The 20,542-nt window shown below is 38.4% G+C and overlaps 1 long non-coding RNA gene across 1 annotated transcript; it reads left to right on the top strand.

Annotated features, from left to right (window-relative positions):
- The first annotated feature begins 12,375 nt into the window (after window positions 1-12,375).
- Window positions 12,376-20,363, top strand: LOC141626699 (uncharacterized). Its single transcript, XR_012536292.1, has 10 exons — window positions 12,376-12,471; window positions 12,980-13,055; window positions 13,144-13,191; window positions 13,443-13,590; window positions 13,887-13,954; window positions 14,051-14,236; window positions 19,411-19,529; window positions 19,624-19,787; window positions 19,913-20,029; window positions 20,101-20,363. It is a non-coding gene; the product is annotated as an uncharacterized LOC141626699 (long non-coding RNA).
- The last annotated feature ends 179 nt before the right edge of the window (window positions 20,364-20,542 follow it).

Consider the following 20,542-nt stretch of genomic DNA (forward strand, 5'->3'; position numbering starts at 1 on the left):
CGGTCTTTACCGGTTCAATTTTGGTTGGTGGAAACTCAAAATGGAACATTACATCAAAAGTATCGATTATCAATGTTGGAACATCATCCAAAATGGACCTCTTGTCATTGAGGAAACCGATATTCTTAACGGTTTCACCAAGACAAAAGAGGAAAGAAATTACAATGAGAACGACTTCAAGCTTGCCGAAAAGAATTCCAAAGCAATGTCGATTCTTCAACGTTGTGTTGGTGAGGGGGAAGTTAGTCGAATCTCCGGGTGTCCTACGGCAAAATCTATTTGGGATTTTCTTGTACTTGCTTATGAAGGGACGTCCCAAGTAAGAAAACACCGTATTGACCTTCTCATGCAACAATATGAGATGTTTAGAATGTCAAAGGACGAGTCTTTAAATAGTTTCTCTTCTCGTTTTTCTTGTATTATTAATGAGCTTAATAGTCTAGGAAGGAATTTCGAGTCCGAGGACACCATTCGAAAAATCCTTCGTAGTCTAACTCCTAAATGGCAACCTAAAGTCACCGCCATAGAGGAAGCCAAAGACTTGTCAACCTTATCTCTTCATGAACTAATGGGATCACTAATGGCTCACGAGTTTAACCTCGATAAGCATTCTAGTGAGTCATCAAAGGGAAAGAGTCTCGCCCTCACATCTTCTCCAAGTGATGAAGAAGATGAGGAGGAAGACGAGTTTGCTATGTTCACAAGGAACTTAGCCGGGTTGGTCAATGGTCAAGGAAACAAAGGGTTCACTAATAATTACTCGAAAAAACGCTTTCCTAAGAGACGACCTACTTCCACCGTGGGATGCTTTAAATGTGGTGATAAAACTCATCAAATTAAAGAATGTCCCAAGTGGGAAGAAATCAAATCTAAGGAAAGAAGAGAAAAAGTTAAAAAAGACTATAAACATAGAGTCATGAGTGCTATATGGGGATTGTCCGACTCCGAGGAAGATGAGGAACTCATCGAGGAGGAACTTGAGGCTAAAATGTGTCTTGCAAATCATGGTAAAGAAAAAGTCTCAAAAACCTCAAAACTTGAACATTTAAGATGCCTCATGGCTAACCCCGACGATTCCGACTCCGATTCCGACAACGAGGTAAATCATCTAAAGGCCAAGGCTAGAACTTACTCCAAAGAGAAAGTATGTAAGCTTCTTGATCATCTTCTTGATAAATGTCGGTCTCAAAATGATAAGCTTGATATAATGCAAAATGAGATTGAGGAAATTGCTCAAGTGAACTTTAATCTGAAAAATGAACTAAAAGCAACAGACTGCGTCACTGTCACATCTCGAGGCATATAATGAAGTCAAAAGAGTCAACAAGTTAAACAAACATTTGACTAAAGAACTTGAGCGTCTTAGGTTGATTCACGGATGTCTCTCGACCTTGAAAATGTCAACACTACCTTGGTGATGCAAGTTTCCTCTCTAACCAAGGAACGTGATGATCTTTTGAAGGACAAAGATGATCTTGAAAATGAGATCTATGACCTTGTAGTTGAAGTTGTAGACTTAAAAGAAAAAAGTGTCTAAGACCTGTTGCTTCCGACCACGATTTAGACAAGTTTAAAAGAAAGAGTGAATGGTTGGAAAATGAAAACGAGTGTCTTAAGAGTGAGGTTGTTTGTCTCAAGAATGAAATAGAAGATCTTCATGATAGGCTTACCTTCTTTCAAAAGGGTATGCCCGAATGTAGCACTTCTAGCTCTTCTCCTCATCTTAGATCCGATGAAATCGTTGATCTAAACCAAAGACTTGACAAGATGACATCTAAGTATGAAGAGTCTAAAGAAAAAATCATATATCTTGTGTCTAAACTCAATAACCACACCCATGACTTCATTGTTGAGAAAAGATTGTCAATAGAAAGTGATAACAATGATGAACTCAAGAGAGAAAAAGAAAAGAATTTGCATCTCCTCTCACGTGTCCATGACTTGACCAATGAACTTGTTAATGCTAAGAACATCACTGAAAAATGGGAAGGAAGTCAAACCGTGTTAAACTTCCTCACGAATCAAACCGAGAAATGTGATAAAGTTGCTGGTTTGGGGTTCAAATGGACAGTCGGACCGATTTGTTGCATCCGAAGCCTAAAAACGATTTTAGAGGAAGGAAGTATGTAGGTCTTCCCGAATATATCATTTGCAATTATTGTGGTGACAATGGTCATGTTTTTAATGGATGTACAAAACGTTTTGATGACATTGACAAGAACACCAAAGCTTTAAATGAAATGAACATTAAGAAAGACACCACAAGTTATGTTGATCACAAAAAGGGACCCAAATTCATTTGGGTTCCTAAACTCAAAACCTAATCTTGTGTAGGGCTTGGTGAGAGGCGGCCGCAATTGGTACTTGGATAGTGGATGCTCTCGTCACATGACGGGTGATAGAAGCCAATTCCTCTCACTTAAAGCGTATGATGGTGGCACGGTAAGGTTTGGTGACAACAAGAAAGGTGAAGTAATTGGTATTGGAAAAGTTGGTAAGTCATCCTTACTTTGTGTCGACAATGTGCGGCTTGTCAAAGGTTTGAAACATAATCTCCTTAGTATTTCTCAACTTTGTGATAAGGGTAATGTTGTTGAATTTCGTGCCAATATGTGTCGAATTTTTGATGCCACTACTAATGAACTAATACTCGAAGGAAGACGTGTCAAAGATGTTTACTTAACTAATTTGAACTCTCTATCCGGTCACACCATGTCTTGCATGAGTGTAATGAACAATGATCCTTGGTTATGGCATAAAAGGTTTGGTCATGTTAGTACAAAAACTCTTAATACCCTTAAAAGACTTGATTTGGTTGAAGGCATTCCTAATATAAAATTTGAAATTGATAAAGTATGTGATGAATGTGCTAGGGGTAAACATGTTAAAAGTTCCTTCAAATCCAAAAGAATTATGAGTACATCTCAACCTTTGCAACTTTTACATATCGACTTGTGTGGACCAATGAGAACTAGAAGTAGAGGTGGTAGTCGTTATGTGTGTGTCATTGTTGATGATTACTCTAGGTTTGTTTGGGCACTCTTCCTAAGCTCTAAGGATGAGACATTTGATGAGTTTCTAATTTGGTTAAAGAAGATTCAAAATAAACTTGGTTTAAAACTTGTTTCAATGAGAACCGATCATGGAACCGAATTCGAAAACTCATCATTTGGTGCTTATTGTGATGACAATGGTGTAGACCATAACTTCTCGGCTCCTAGAACCCCACAACAAAATGGTGTGGTTGAAAGGATGAATAGAACCCTTGAAGGAATGGCTAGAACAATGTTATTAACTAGTAAGTTGCCTAAGAACTTTTGGGCCAAAGCGGTAAATACCGCTTGCTACATTTATAATCGTGTCATGATAAGGAGTATTTTAAATAAAACTCCCTATGAATCATTACGTGGAAGAAAACCCAATATTTCATATTTTAGATGTTTTGGAAGCAAATGTTTTGTTCACAACAATGGTAAAAACAATTTGGGTAAGTTCGATCCACGAAGTGATGAAGGAGTATTTATTGGGTACTCCGATCATAGCAAGGCCTATAAAGTTTACAATAAACGAACCTTGTTAATTGAAGAAAGTATCCATGTCATTTTTGATGAATCTAGTGTGCTTGGACAGGTACAAAACATGGATGATGATGATGAGGATGAGGATGATGAATTTGAGATTGGTCTTGTTCGAAAAGACTTCGTGTTCACGGATGAAGAAGCTCCCAAAGACTTTGAATTGCAACAGACACGAGACTGCCGCCATCAAAGGAGAGCAACAACTCGGGGGAACACGTAGTATTTCGATTCCTCTCTCGAAGCAACAGACCCAACGATCGTTGCTTCTACCTCGTAATCAAGAAAACCAAAACAGTGAGGATGAAGAACCTTCCAGGCCAATGGAAACAATCACTTGTGATCGATGCAAAGAGAGGGGGAACAAGAAACCTTTGTTCCAAAGAAGTGGAAACATCAAAGCTCTCATCCACTCACTAATCTCACAAGTGATCTCAACTCGGGAATTCGAACAAGATCATCCGTCAACAAACTCGCTCACCTCAATGAGTATTGTGCTCATAATGCCTTCCTTTCTCAAATTGAGCCTTCAAATGTGATCGCCTTGATCGATGCAGATTGGGTGCTTGCCATGCAAGATGAGCTCAATCAATTTAAAAGAAATGAGGTATGGCACTTAGTCCCTAGACCGCCTAATCGCACCGTCATTGGTACTAGGTGGGTCTTTCGCAACAAGCTTGATGACTCGGGAGAAATTGTAAGGAACAAGGCTAGACTAGTGGTGCAAGGTTATAACCAACAAGAGGGTATTGATTACGATGAAACCTATGCACCGGTAGCTAGACTTGAGGCCATACGATTGCTTATAGCTTTTGCGGCTCACAAAGGCATTAAACTCTTCCAAATGGATGTCAAAACCGCTTTCTTAAATGGATATTTGGAAGAAGATGTCTTTGTAGAGCAACCACCGGTTTTGAGAACAATGACTTGCCTAACCATGTTTTCAAATTAGACAAAGCTCTTTATGGTTTAAAACAAGCACCAAGATGTTGGTATGATAGATTGTCTAAATTTCTTATTGAAAATGGTTTTAAAAGAGGCTCCGTTGACAAAACATTGTTCTTAAAGCAACAATCAGACGAACTGTTGGTTGTACAAGTATATGTTGATGACATTATATTTGGTGCAACAAATGAACTCCTTTACTTATATTTTTTGGAACTAATGAAATCGGAGTTTGAAATGAGCATGATGGGTGAGCTAGGATTCTTCCTTGGGCTCCAAATTAAGCAATCAAAGGATGGAATCATGATCCATCAACAAAAGTACATCAAAGAAATGCTTAAGAAATTTGGGATGACTAATGGTAAGCCTCATGATACACCTATGGTAGCCGGGTCCAAATTGGACAAGGATGAACTCGGTAAGAATGTTAGTGATAAGGTGTATAGAGGTATGATAGGCTCACTTCTCTACTTGACCGCAAGTCGTCCCGACATTCTCTTTAGTGTATGCTTATGTGCTAGATTCCAAGCAAATCCGAAAGAATCACATTTCAAAGCCGTTAAACGAATTCTTCGGTATTTGATTGGAACACAAAATCTTTACCTATGGTACCCCTTATATTGTCCTTTTGATCTTATAGGCTTTTCGGATGCGGACTATGCGGGGTGCACGGTGGATAGAAAGAGTACCTCCGGAATTGCAACGTTCTTGGGTCCTTGCTTGACTTCTTGGGCCTCAAAGAAACAAAACACGGTAGCTCTTTCTACGGCCGAAAGTGAGTATGTTAGTGCGGCACATTGTTGTTCTCAACTCCTTTGGGTAAAACAACAACTCTTGGATTTTGGTATTATTTTTGACTCCATTCCTTTAATGTGCGATAACACGAGTGCAATAAATATTTCCAAAAATCCTATTCAACACTCCAAAACCAAGCATATTGATATTCGTCACCATTTTATTCGTGATCATGTGGAAAAAGGACATATTAAACTTATCTTTTGCAAGACCGAAAATCAAATTGCCGATATTTTTACTAAACCACTTGCAAGAGAACATTTTGAGAAATTTAGATTAGAAATTGGGTTAATTAATAGCATGTGATTTTTTGTGTGAATTTTACATAATTCCTTAATTGATTTAATTAAATTTGGATATATGTTATTAAGTGTTCTAAGTGCATTGAATTCATGATTAGACCAAAAATTGACACCGTATTTGTGAGTCGGTAATCACTCAACCTCATATCTAAATTTACGTTTATTATATGCTACCTTGCGTTTTTATTTCGAGTAATTCAATTTGTCTAGTTGGGCCAACCACCTCACTTACCACATTAAATGGGCCATTAATTTCTTCAATCCACTCCCTACACCTACCCGTCCAAACCGCCTAAACCCACTAACTCTTCTTCTCCCAAATCCAACTCCCTCATATCTCACCTATCCTAACCCACCATGGTAAAAACATCATTTAACACACCCATTAAACCCACAAAAATTACCTCCCCTGTCACATCAAAACCACCTATATCACCAACTCCAACTATGACCCCAGTCAAAACATCCTACGCCTTTCCTCCACAAACTTCAAACACCACACCTTCGACAAACCCAGATCCACCTAGCCCTCAACCATCACCAAAACCCTCTGACCCTCCATCATCCGACGACATACCCATCGCCACAATGGTAGGACGACGCACGCGAGGTGTTCGAAAGAAGAGCTTCACTGTTCCGAGCTCCTCCCTCCGAACCGATGACGGTATTGGTTGAAGATGTTGAAGATGAAACCGAATTTGATTTGAATGAAAACCCATCAAAGTCCGGCGAGTCTGACCCGACTCCGGCGAAAAAGAACAACAAGAGAAAATAAAAAGCCTCCTCCTCTCAATTACCCCCAATTTCAGAAACTTTCGAGCAAAGCAATGTTGATAACCCGATTGTTGATACCCCAATTGAAAATCCAAATGAACCCCCTCAGAAAAAATCGAAACCTTCAAAGAAAAAGCTTGTCTACCTTGCTCCCTCAGATCCGGTGTCCCTTATCTCGAAGTGGGACTTGGCCGTGGTTTGGGATCACCTTGAGAGTATTGATCTCCCTACTTCAATTTACAAAACTCGTGAGAGGTTAATGAACATCAAAGCTATTCACTCCCCTCGGGTTTACAATCAAACGTGGTTTGACCCGCCGCCTTTCACTCGGTCCGAGATATGGTTTTAGCTCAAGGTTGGGAAAAGTTGGAAATGCGAGAGCCGGTGTTTGTTAGTGAGGTGATTCAATTCTTTGCTACGTGACGGGTTGATAAACGGTGAAACTCTTACGGCCAAGGTGAACGGTAAGCCCCTTAAACTGTCTCAATCTGATTTCGCTACCGCCCTTGGTATTCCCGTTGGAGGTTATGACAAACTCCCCTCCGAAACTTGGGTGGCTTTGTCTTATGCCTCACCTCTTAGCATTGCTCAAACCGTGTGTCCCAAAACTGTCTCCCCCGGACCCGTGAGCAACACCCAAATCCCACCTCCTCTTCGAATCATTTTTAACATGTTGTGTCGCTCAATTTATCCTTCGGGTGATAGAGGAAAACTCACCATTGTCATACAATATTTAATCTATCATATTGCTACCCATAAGAAGGTGAACCTAGTTGGTTTGATGTTTAAAAGATTTCACCTCATTTCGACCAAACTTCGTCGACCTTCTTCTAGTATAATTTACCTCCCCTATGGCATGTGGTTATCGGTTGTGCTCAAGGCACAAGGGGTGTTGGTAAACACTAGCTTGGGTTCGTTGGATATGTGTGATGTGATGAGTGATGGGCAAATGGGAAAGATGTTGATCAAAATTGAGAATGATGAGTGATTTTGTGAAAATTAAAAAGGACCGGAAGTTGGGTCATCAAGTCAAGTGAATGCGGGTGGTATGCGGGAAGTACTCAATGCCGTGGCAGAGTTAGGTGCGTGGCTTAAGGAAGATGCTCGTAAGAAGGACTTGGCCATCACGGCCCTTGCCTCCACAATGGATCTCATCCGTGGAGAGGTGGACATCATTTCCACCCTTGTGTCAACAAAAGAAGTCGGTGATGATCATGTGGATGATGACCCGTTGGGTAGTGGCTCGGATGGTGAACAAGCCTCCTCCCCTTAGCCTTCCTCCTTCCTCTCGGCCCTTTTAACCTTTTACCCGTATCCCTTCATTTTGTTCCACCCTCGGTTGTGCCTTTCTAAGACTATGTTTTATTGCTTGTTATTTTGAACAATTGGTGGTGTACTTTAAACTCTATTTAGCTTTGTTGAACTTTGATTAACTTATGCTTAATCCTTGTTGATGTTGACCTTGTTACCTTGTCACACTTATATGTGTCTTTTTGTGTTTTCTTATGCCTATTTGCACTCTAATGCTTTCGACATCTCTATCCATTTGATGATGTCAAGAGGGGGAAAAGGTAAACTCATGCTCTTAATCTCCTTGCTATTGATTAAACCAATGTCTTGTCTAACCTTCTTAAGCTTGATTCTTGTTTGAGGCAATGTAAAATTGTCTTGATAGTTTGATTCTAGTTTTTGCCCTTGGTAAGGTAATATTGTCCCTTCTCTATCATTTGATCTTACTTGTTAAAAATCTTGAATCAAGGTGTTTACATTGCTTATACATTCGTTTGGGGCTTGTCATCATCAAAGGGGAAATTTGTTGGGTTCCTTATGTTGATGATAACATGCCCATTTGATTTGTGTCATCTTAGTTTACCTTTTCAGGATTAATGATGTAATCAAGCTTGGATTAAGAAGTGTTGAAGTTGTTACTAATCCCATTGTAATTAGTCGTGTGTCATCTAATGTACAAGTGAGAAAGTTAAGTATAGCAGAGTAATAGAAACAGTCCAGATGACTGTTGCTTTAACACGCATACAGCTGAGTGGACTTTGCCACAACTCGTAGAAACTTGAAGCTTCTTTTTTCTTTCAAATGCTTTCACGTGACTTATATTTTCAAAGATAAAAATCTGATTTTATTAAGGAGGTAGTATTCTTTAAAGAGTGGTTTGAATTATTCAAAATGTTTCCTCTTTATGCAAATTCAATCCTTTGGTTTTTAAGAAAACAAAAATTGCTTTTTGCCATTTTGGTGCTAACTTGTCATCATGTGACTTGTCTCACATCCTTTGTTTTTCTGAAAAAGCATGAGCATTTAAGGTTGTCTTTCAAACCTTCTTTCTCTATTCTTATCTTTGCAAAAGACTCCTTTTTGGTGCAAGTTATTAGGTGGTTGCAAATGGTCTTCACATGTGAGGTCTTTGACCCTTCAAAACCCTAGCAACCCCTTCACTCACCTCCTCTATATAAACCGTGCATCCTCCTCATTAAATCCCCAAGACTTTTCTGAATTAATTCTTCCAACTTTGCAAATCATTTTCAAAGCTTTAAAATCGTGTTTGTTTGCAAAATCCTTTAAAAGTCTTCAAGTGTCTTTCAGTTTCTACAGTCGTGGCCACTGTTGCTTCTCTATACTAAACTCTCTTGCTTAAAAGTGTTGATCTTGTAAAAGTTGTCCACCTCTATTCTTTGTTAAGAATGTGTTAGTGGAAACTTGATCCTTTACATTTTAAGTGTGTTAGTAGAGTTTAGGACGGAGTAGTCTTTAACTCTTGACAACCGGAGTAGGTTGTGAGTTGGCAACCGGAGTAGGTTGTGAGTATTGAGTTCTAGGACGGAGTAGTCCTTTAACTCTTGGCAATCGGAGTAGATTGCGAGTTAGCTTGTCATAGAACGGAGTAGTTCTTGTACTAGCTTTGCAACCGGAGTAGGTTGGCGTCTTTTATTACAAGGGTCTTTTAGTTTTCGGAGTAGATCACTAAAGGAAAGTAATAAAAAGTAGATTGGACGTAGGCACTTGAGTTTCTTGCCGAATCAATTCAAAAATCTCGTGTTCAAGTGCTTATTTTATTTCCGCTGCTTTTACTTTGTTTGTTTTGTTTCGCTTAAACTTAGAAGTAACAGTTCATCATACTGTCGCATTTGGTCTGCAGTCATACTTCACAAACTGAGACAAATAGATACAGTCAGAACGATTGTTGCTTTCATACTTCAAAGAAACATTCATCGTGATACTTGTTCAATCTTTCAATATTATTCTAAGTATCCTCTAAATCTCTTTTGTTCACTTAACTTACTTTAATCCAATAAAGTTGAAGTTAAAATTTTTAAAAGAGTACCTAATTCACCCCCTCCCCCTCTTAGGTACTTGAATCCATAAACTCAACAAATATGCTCCACTCAAATTTCACAAAGATAATAATTTTTTAGCATATTATTCTCAATCAATTTTCTCAAATCTCAAATCTGTATAAAATGTGTAAATCTGCAAGTCATTATACACATTATTTTAGCATTATTGAGTTGATATTAGCATTATGCTAAAGATAAACATTAGGCAAAACTCCATACCCCCACAATTAAGTAGTAGCTAATAATAGCTTCACAATCACCCTGCATCTGACCCAGCAAGATTAAGAGCAATATAATATGCTTAGACAATAGACAAGGTTATAATAGTCTTCTCAATAGACTTAAAACAAGATCCCCATTAAAGGTGGAAATGTATAGTACTCACCATAGTACTCACCTTGACGATCGTCATTACCATTTGGTCGATCCAATATCTTTCTAGATATCCAACATAATGCAATTCTTAATATTGCACCTTAGGCACTTCACCAAATGTGAATGATAACTTTGGTGATGAATACACAAAGAAAATGTACTTAGCTACATAAGCTACATTGAAGCAACTATAATTATACATATTAGACTTCTCACAATAGTCAAAACATGCTCTCTTATAACTCATTAGCATAATTGTTCTAATTAAATATAGAGCTCGTACTCTCATGTCGTTTAAAAGAACAAATAATCTTCTTTATTATTTTATCTTTCTAATAAATTGACATAGAATAAAGCATACACATAGTGTAATCACCCAAAATCATATTATTTACTAAAAGCTCTATATACATCATCATTCTTATATTAGAAAACAACGAATCTCGATGATTGTTTCACTTATATTTACTCTTTGTAAATCCACAATATTTTACAAAAAGAATTTGACTTCTTACCAACATAAAATCAATCATCATAACCCTCGTATAGTGTGATGTAAGCAAAAAGTAACATAAATAATTGAACCATACGCATCCATTATTTATTGACATAGCCATTATCCAACAAATTAATACTTGTAATTTTGGTTCAATTAGTCACGTATAAAACATACGATTATCATTTTCTCTACACCCCCACAATCAAATATATACATACTCTTCGCAAATTATAAGATATCATTTCTAAACTTGATGAATAAATTTATCAAATAAGTTGAACGTCTTCCCCCACATGTTGTCACACCACAAATTAGTGACAAACATAATTGTTCAAACAAAATATAGACATTATTCATTCATTCATCTCAACTTTTAGATATCATATAATCATTGACAAATTATGTTCTCCATAATCTACTTTTATGAAGATTTGACAAATAATCATTTCCAATTTTTTGTCACATGTCCAAGATACTATATAAATTTAAAACAAAATATTTAACCTCCACATTTGGTTCATAACTCAAATATCAATTTTAGTTTGTCTCATAATCAAAACTAAATAACCAATCCAAATGTGTGAAATATTTTGCTTGATAAACATATTGTACACATAACAATATCTTGGACACACAACCATTCTAGCTAGTTGTCATTCAAAATATTGGAACAATTGCATTCACATATTCTTGAAATCAATTATCAAAAGAGTAATTTTGCCAAGATTATAGACATATCATACCAAATAAAGTAGTAGCTTAAACATACGAACGATTAAGGCATATATAATTTGACCAAAACTTCATATTTATCATCATAAATATTTTAAAGAAAAGTCTCGAGAACATACCTTAACCACAAAAAATGAATTGAGCAATAAAATTATAGATAATACCATTCTTTTATAAGTCTTCATAAAAACTTTCAGCATACTACCATGACATTGTTGTCCATTTTAAGGATAGAAGACGACCGAATATGCTAACGGCTTCAACTAGAAAGTTGTAGCCCTTCTTCTGGGCTTTCCAACGCCATCTTACACGTCTCAAACAAAGCTCTAGAGACCGAGTTATGGCTAAAATACCAAACTGCTGTCTCACCCTTCGCGGCCTGACTCTTATACCCGAAGAACAATATTTTTGGCCAATAGAAATAATTCCAATGACAACAATAATGAACACAACAACAATAATAGCGATAAAATTTCTATTCTAAATTGTTGGAAATATAGTATTACTATAGGGGCGAAGATATAATTAGAGAATATTTGTTGTTGTGTCGTAATATGGAGGCCACTGAATGAGAAACGAAATCGCCCCGACTACGGTACAAATCGATGTAGGCGTCATCCCCCAAGGTTACAAAACACTCCTAAAAGTTGTGTACTCAACTATTAGGAGTTGGAACTCATATGTTATGCTCAAAATTATCACAGAGAAGGTAGTAAAGATATATGAAGATGTGTATTTCTCAAATGACTACACTTCTCTATTTATAGTGGTTAATTAGCACCATAACCACAAAGTTAGTGGCCTAACCACCACCATGAACATGGGCCAAAAAACATGGAGTTAGTGGCTATAATCATGCAAGTAGTGGAGAAAGTGTAGAGATTCTATTACGAGGAAAAAGGAAGGCTTCTCTATGATGTAATGTATTTAGACAATATTACTAGCCTTTGCATTACTTCCAACATAATACAGCTACTACATACTGTTTTTTTGCGAAGCTTTAAGAGAAACTTTGGAGTAGAGAGCTTATGCGGAGTCGTGGATCTATTCAGGAACATTGTCTTTTGTAAGCTTAAGTTGTCCAGGTTGCTTCGATTATGATCACATTCTTCGTTATTCTAAAGGTATACTCTCCTCTTTTTAATTGGTTCTTCGAGTTTTCATTGTTTTTGGTTTTGATTGTTGTTTTTGGCAAAACCAGGACTTATAGTTTGGTTGCAGGGATTTAGATAAAGGTATAGTAGAAGTAATCGTAAATTTCAACTGAAAATCTCAAATTTACCATTGTTTAGGGGGAGGTCAGTATTCAGTAGTGAAATCACCATGATTTATATTTGGGGGAGGTGAATTTCAACTGAAAATATCAAATTTACCATTGTTTAGGGGGTGGTCAGTATTCAGTTGTGAAGTCACTCTGATTTATATTTGATGTAGTTGAATTGTTAATAGAATTACGTAAACTAGAAAAAAGATTGAAAATTTTCACCAAAGATGTAAATTTTTATTCCTCGAGAGATCAACTGCCTTCGTTACGCCTTTTTAGATCTGCCATTAGTTGTGAGTGTTGTTGGATGATACAATGTATTTAAGTTTTGATGCTACTGAGTACTCAACTCTTTGCTTTTATGGAAGATCAACTTGGAGCCTCTATTACCAAGTGATACTCAAAGTTGGAGATCTGATAGCGTCTTTGATATTTTTCAAGCATGTAAGCATGATTTCCTTGGTCATTTGTTTGTTACCTGTGTAAAAACTAGTTCCTCGGTCCTAATGAGTTTGTTACTCTTAAATTTAAGGCTTATGGAATGGATCTTCTCAGGAAGAGGGATAATCCTGAGGAGAAGGTAATAATACGCGCATAAATATAATAAGTTAAATGGCATTGTTTGATTCTCAATCACCCTTATATGAAAAGAGTTAGAATTTTCCGTTGGTAACTTGGTTCTTTGCTGAAAATTTCTGGTGCAAAGATTTTCCGATGTTTCTTATTGTTTGTTTTAATGAATTGCATTTTGTGCATAAAAGTGAATTTTGAAATTAAATGCTCTAACTGTCATCTACGGAGAAGTATTGAAGAACTACCCTTTTTTTGCAGGTTTAAGATTCTTTTGATCGTGCAAGTGGAGACTTGGGGTTATTGTGCTTTTCTGTTTAAGAATCAGGGTTCTTGTTTTTTTGGGTAGTAACTTACCTGAGATGTTGTCGTTGTCGTCGTCGTCTAGGCAATGCTAATCACTTAATCAGTACGTCTGCTTCCTTCTCACTTCTCTGTGTTATCTTAAACCCCAATCCATTTTCTCTTCCTTTTTTTCTAAATTCTTGTTTCGATCTAAATTTAATTCGAGTGTGTGCTCAGTGATGGTCTGGTGCACTATATTATACTCCAGACAGTTAATTCGAGAAGGAATTCAGGGCTGAACCTCATGAACATTAGATTGTCTAAAATGAGGTTCACAATGTTGCTCTAAGTGAGATTGATATATTTCAAGTAGGTATTCGTCACTTCATCAGCTGATAGTTGTTAATTCGTGATTTTCAGGTGGCCAAAAGTGATCTAGCTGATATATAGAGCAGCAAATTCTTATTTGCCTCATATTGTACTTGGAAGTATGTTGTTGGCCCTTATTTATCTTTATTCTTTCACATGGTTTAACTGACTTTCTCCATTTTTTTTTATTTTTTGAGTGTTTATCATGGATTTAGGGTTATTGTCGTTAGCTGGGGGTAGGCGCCATTGCTCACATATTCGATACAGAGGCTGATGTTTAGGTCAGCTGTGATATTCCTGTATTGCAAACGTGATCTCCATTGTTTATTTGAGGTCCTACTCTATAAGATATTGTTGACTCGATGACGTTCGACATTGGACTTAAGAGTGAATTACCCAAGGTACTATATTTGATTTTAATTTAGTTGCGAATTTTGATTCAGAGAACTATATTTACTTAGTTTTGACTTCTATCTTCAAACGATTAGTTTTGTGGGATAGTCGAGTTATATTTGTTGATAAATTTAGATGTATTTCATGGAAGGAAGTTGATTTTAAAATGTAAATGAACTTGGATTTTAAACATTATATGTCACTGTTTGACTCCCAAAGTAAAATGTGAGAATATAATGGGCTAAGCTGAATACTTATTGTCTATTCACTTGCATATGTAGCTCATTATCTGAATAGTTGGGAGAGGATCAGATGTTGGTCATTGTTTGTCGCTCAAATGCTACTATCAGAACGCCTAGGACGTATGAGTTGAGCTTTATTAGGCCGGATTAGGCTATATGTTTTGTATGGGCTTTGACCCAAGTCGGTTTGTATTTAAGTATCGCAATTACGCTAATGAGAAAAAACACAATCACATTAAACCTAACACATCGTTCAACATGGTATCAGGAGAGTCAGTCAAACCCTATTTCCCCACAAAACCTACCTCTGTCATCTGTTATTGATCTTTTTTTTTTCGATCTGACTTCTTCGGCTCAAAATGACGGTGACAGATGACTCTGCTTCCGCTTCTAACACTAATAAAATTGATCCTCTGTACCATTTTCTCTTGTTAATCAAGAGGGACCTGGCCAAGCAATAACCCATATCAAACTCCGGAGCGATAATTATGAAGATTGGAGTCGCTCTATGTGTCGGTCTCTAAAATCAAGACGCAAATTCGGATTTTGTGACGGGTCTATTGTGAAGCCGACTGACGATTTCTTACTCGGTCAGTGGGAAGTGATACACTGCACCGTCGTTCAATGGATCATGAACTCTATCGAGCCGTCTATTCGGGATAGTGTGTCGGACACCGAGGATGCTCATCTTTTGTGGACTGAATTGAAAGATCAGTACTCGGTTGTTGATGGGGCGAAAATACATGACTTGAAAACACACTTACACATGTGCCGTCAAGCAAAAGCTATGTCGGTTACTATGTATTACCGTAATTTCAAAACTTTATGGGATGCTCTTGTCGCCATAGAACCGCCGTTTACTTGAACGAGTAGTGGGTGTACTTGCGGTGTTACAAAGGCTGCCCTTGCTCGACAGGATTTTGAGCGTTTGCACCAGTTTCTTATGGGCTTAGATAAATCGCTGTATGGAATAATTCGAAACCACTAGCTTTCCCTTGATCCTCTTCTGACACTTAACCGTGTTTATCATGCGGTTTTACAAGAAGAACGGCTTCTGGTTGGGCCTGCGGTTGTCTTGGAGCCGACTGATGTTATGGCCAATGCTGTTCGCGGTGCACATGTCTCGGGTGGTTCCTCTGCTTCACCTGATTGGCGCGTTTTGCGTGAGGCAGAGAGACAAGAACGGATGAAATTGACCTGCTCTTTTTGTAGCTGCTCCGGCCATGAAGTGTCGAACTGTTTTATCAAAACGCAAATATTTCCGGATTGGTGGGGTGATCGACCACGCACCCTTGAGGAGCTCAAGGCTCGGCCAAAAGAGGTGGTTCACGGTCTCAGGCTCGAGCAAATGTCTTGACTGCGGCTCCTCATGCCTCTCCGTCACATAATTGTCTAAGTGGTATGTCACTTGATTGGATAGTTGATAAGGGGGCCTCACATCACGTTACGGGTGATGTCCGTTGGTTAATGGAGTCTCATAATATTCCGTCATGCCCTATTAGCCTTCCTAATGGTCACACGGTTTATGCAAAAGTGGCTGGCTCGGTTCATATTAATACTTCTCTTATTCTTCATAATGTTTTGTTTGTTCCGAGTTTGACTTGCAATTTGCTTTCCGTGTCTCAACTTGTGGCTGCTACATCGTGTGTTTTAAGCTTTACTAACTTGTCTTGCCATATTCAGGACCGTTCTTTGACGAAGAAGATTGGAGTCGGTGAGTTGCGTGACGGGCTGTATTATTTGCGTGCGGCGGAACGAGCAGCTATGCACCGGGCGGGTTAGCTCTGATTTTTCGGTCGAAACGTGGCATAAGCGTCTTGGTCATCATGCTAATAAAGTTCTACAATTTCTTCCCAATGTTAGCAATTTTAATTCCTCCAATTTAGACCATATTTGTGATGTTTGTCATTTATCAAAACAATGTCGACAAAGTTTTAGTTTGAGTTCTAATAAATCTGGTGCCGTCTTTGATTTAATCCACTGTGATTTGTGGGGCCTTACCGTACGCCTTCGTCTTGTGGGGCAAAATATTTTTTTAACCGTAGTTGATGATTGTTCTAGGGCTGTTTGGGTTTATCTCATACTCGATAAAACCGAGGTCACCCATATGTTCTTGAGTTTTTTAGCTATGGTTCGAACCCAATTCTCAAAGCAAGTTAGAGTTGTTCAGTCCGACAATGGTACGGAATTTAATGAAATGGCTGATTATTTTTTTAAAAATGGCATTCTGTTCCAAACTTCTTGTGTCGGGACCCCCCAACAAAATGGTCGCGTTGAGCGTAAACACCGTCATATACTAAATGTCTCTCGCGCACTTATGTTTCAAGGGCATTTACCAATTCAATTTTGGGGCGAGTGTGGTTTAACTGCTGCTTATTTAATAAATCGTACTCTCTCCACTCTCCTCCACAATAAAACGCCATGTGAAATTCTTTTTGGTTCAGCTCCGTCTTACGCTAATTTGCGTGTTTTTGGGTGTCTTTGCTTTGTCCATAATTAAACTACAAAAGGTGACAAGTTTGCCAAATGGAGTCGTAAGTGTATCTTTCTCGGTTACCCACATAACAAAAAAGGATGGCGGGTTTACGACCTAGCTACTCGAGATATTTTTGTGAGTCGAGATGTTCATTTTTATGAGGATTCTTTCCCGTATGCCCCGTCTAATAGCTCGTCTTCTCCTTCCCCTTCCTTTGATGAACCGCCTTTTATTGAGGGGAAGTCCGGAGAGCCGCCTGTTATTGAGGGGGAGTCTGGGGACTCGGCTGATACTGCTGAGGGTGTTGGGGAAGCGAGTGGTGACACTGATCAGGGACCGTCTCAGGTAGATAATGGGTCAGCTGCTGAGGTTCTTGGTCGTGGTAAAAGATCGAAACGGCCACCACCACACTTGAGTGATTATGTGTTGAATACTACCGCTGACACGCCACCAGACACGCCTCCTGTCACGCCGCCTGACTCACCGTCTTCATCTTCTTCAGGTACTCCTTATGCCCTTGCTAATTATCTCACTTATCTGAAATTTTCCTCTCGCCATAATAAGTTTCTTGCAGCACTAACCACTAATGTCGAGCCTTCTAATTTTAAAATGGCTATGACCAATCCGAGTTGGTGTAAGGCTATGCAGGATGAGATTACCGCACTTACGAATAATGGTACTTGGGAGTTGACTATTTTGCCTCTGGATAAGAAAGCCTTGGGTTGCCGTTGGGTTTACAAAATTAAATATAAATCCGATGAGAGCATTGAGCGTTATAAGGCACGGTTAGTCATTTTTGGGAATCATCAAATTGACGGAATTGATTATGGTGAAACATTTGCGCCGGTCGTTAAGATGGTGACGGTACGTACTTTACTCACTATTGCTGCTTGTAAAAATTGGGAGCTGCACCAAATGGATGTTCATAATACTTTCTTACATGGAGATTTATCAGAGGAAGTATATATGAAGTTACTACCTAGCTTTGGCAAAGGAAAAGAAGGTAACGTTTGTCGTCTGCTCAAATCTTTATATGGAATTCGTCAGGCTCCGCGATGTTGGTTTGCCAAGTTGGCTTCTACTCTTCGCAAATATGGTTTTACCCAATCCTACTCGGATTATTCTTTATTCAGCTATTCTACGGGTGAGGTATGTCTTCATGTTCTCATTTATGTTGATGATCTTGTCATCGCCGGGAATAATGTTGCTGCTATTTCTAAGATTAAGGCCTATTTAAGTCAATGCTTTCATATGAAGGATTTGGGTATATTGAAATATTTTTTGGGCATCGAAGTTGCCCGTAATTCGGAAGGAATATATCTTTGTCAACGCAAATACGCTTTGGATATTATTTCTAAAGCTGGATATTGGGGTCCAAACCGATCTCCACACCAATCGAACAAAATCATCGATTGTGTGAAGCGTCCTGTGATGTTCTCGGGGATGTCGAACCTTATCGACGGTTAGTTGGGCGTCTTGTATATCTTGCAGTTACACGCCCGGATCTCTCATATGCCGTTCATATTTTGTCCCAATTCTTACATCATCCTCGTAAGGAGCACATGGATGCTGCTCTTAGGGTGGTGCGTTATCTCAAGGGCTCGCTGGGTCAAGGCATTTTGCTTCGTTCGGATAGCACTCTTGCAGTTTCTGGGTGGTGTGATTCCGATTACGCGAAGTGTACCGCATCTCGCCGGTCTGTCTCGGGCTGGATTGTTTTCTTTGGTGATTCCCTCGTTTCTTGGAAAACTAAGAAACAACCGACCGTATCTCGTTCTACGACTGAGGCCGAATATCGGTCAATGGCTTCGATCCTGTGCGAGATGAAATGGCTCTTGGGTTTGTTTTCTACTCTTGGCGTTGATGTTCCAAAGCCTATGTCGATTTTCTGTGATAACAAATCCGCGCTTCAGCTTGCTCAAAATCCGGTTTTTCGTGAGCAAACAAAGCATATCGAACAAGCTTAGGTCCTTAGCTTCAGATCTTCGGACATGTATCAGAGGTACACTTATTTTGTCTTGAAGATATAAGGCAAGTTAATATCATTGATGTATATCATCGAGGTGGCAGCAAGGATGATTGGGGCAGTGTGGCAGGTGGATGAGGGTTGGGGGTTCTGTGATGGCAGGTGGGTGAGGGTTGGTGATTTTGGGATAGGAACCAAGTAGAGACGTCAAGCAGGATTCTAATTGGTTAAGGTTTGTACTATTATTTAGTATTTTCAATTACTGATTTCGGGGGTTTTTGGTAATATATTGTAATTAGAAAAGGGTAATGTTAACAATTTGACATAAGTTAGCTTAAATATGTTGGTAGATACTCCGTGTCTCATTTGGTTCTTCATGTTGTGATTCATCAGTGAGGAGTATTTAATTAGACATGAAGAATGAGCTGAGACGGAAAAAAGTATGGTGTTGTTTTATTGTTATGAGGAATGACTTTGGTTGTTTGTTGAATTTAATAGACTGGAGAAGGAGTAAACCCGAAAGCATACCCTTTAGCGGATGCTCAGTTCACAATAACGAATATGGATCTTTTTCTACAAGCTTTCCATTTCAAGCAACTCAAAGGGTGCTACTGAAGGTAATTAGCTTCTTTAATACACATTTGACTGATTTTTTTTGCTGTTTTTCACCTTCGAGTAAATAGTGATTCTTTTTGTTTTGCCTCGAATTAGTAAAAACCATTGGATGTTTTGCTGTATCTGACCAAAAAAGGGTGCATTAATGGTTATTTGTGTGCCATTGATCGAAGGACATCAGATTTTGATGGTTTTATATCAACTAGCATCCGAATAGTAAGTTAGAGTTGGAGCGGCGGACCTGGTGGTGGCTGAAAATGGTAACGGCGACTGCTAATTTATCTTTTTTAAATGGGTTGATGTTCGTTTTTAAGCGAACTTATGGTTATTGGGTTTGATTGAAGTTGGCTTTCTCTTAATTAGTGTTTTGGTGTTGTTTTTGCAGAATTAGTGTGGTATTTGGGTTTGAGTGTATAGCGTCTTCAACCCATGTTCAAGGTTACAGTGGGTAGGAGTTGGAGTGATCATACAACAACACCGGCAGAGAACGGAGAAAAGACAGGTTAGTTTCTATGCTTTTGCTCCATTTTCTTATTCATAATCCTTTACTTATAAAAGTGTAGAGATTTTCAGGTTCCAAAGCAAATGAAGAAAAAGTGTGGATAACTTCTATCAAAATCATCGTCGGTAAGTAAGCGAATCAGAAAGGATGGGAATATCAAGTTACATCTTGTTTTTATCTTTAGGAAGAGTAACGTCACTTGTTTGTGACTTGTCCGACTTTAGAATGCTATTGGTGCTCAATAGGTTAAAAATTTAAAATAATTGATAGTAGTGACTAATTCATTAAGCATGAAATAGTTTATGATTGTTGCCGTACCGATTTTGAAAGTATAGGTATTGCATTTGTTTGTGGGGTGGGGTGTGAACAAGTAGCTTCCTTTCCGACAATGAAGCCAACTGTAATCCTTTCCGAATAAAAAAAACATTAAAGATACATGCAAATGAGGCAGATAAAGTAGAGACTTTAGGCTCGGATATTCTAGCATTCTGAATTGTCTGTACTATAATGCTC

The sequence above is a fragment of the Silene latifolia genome, chromosome Y (genome assembly GCF_048544455.1).
Source record: "Silene latifolia isolate original U9 population chromosome Y, ASM4854445v1, whole genome shotgun sequence".
NCBI lineage: Eukaryota > Viridiplantae > Streptophyta > Magnoliopsida > Caryophyllales > Caryophyllaceae > Silene > Silene latifolia.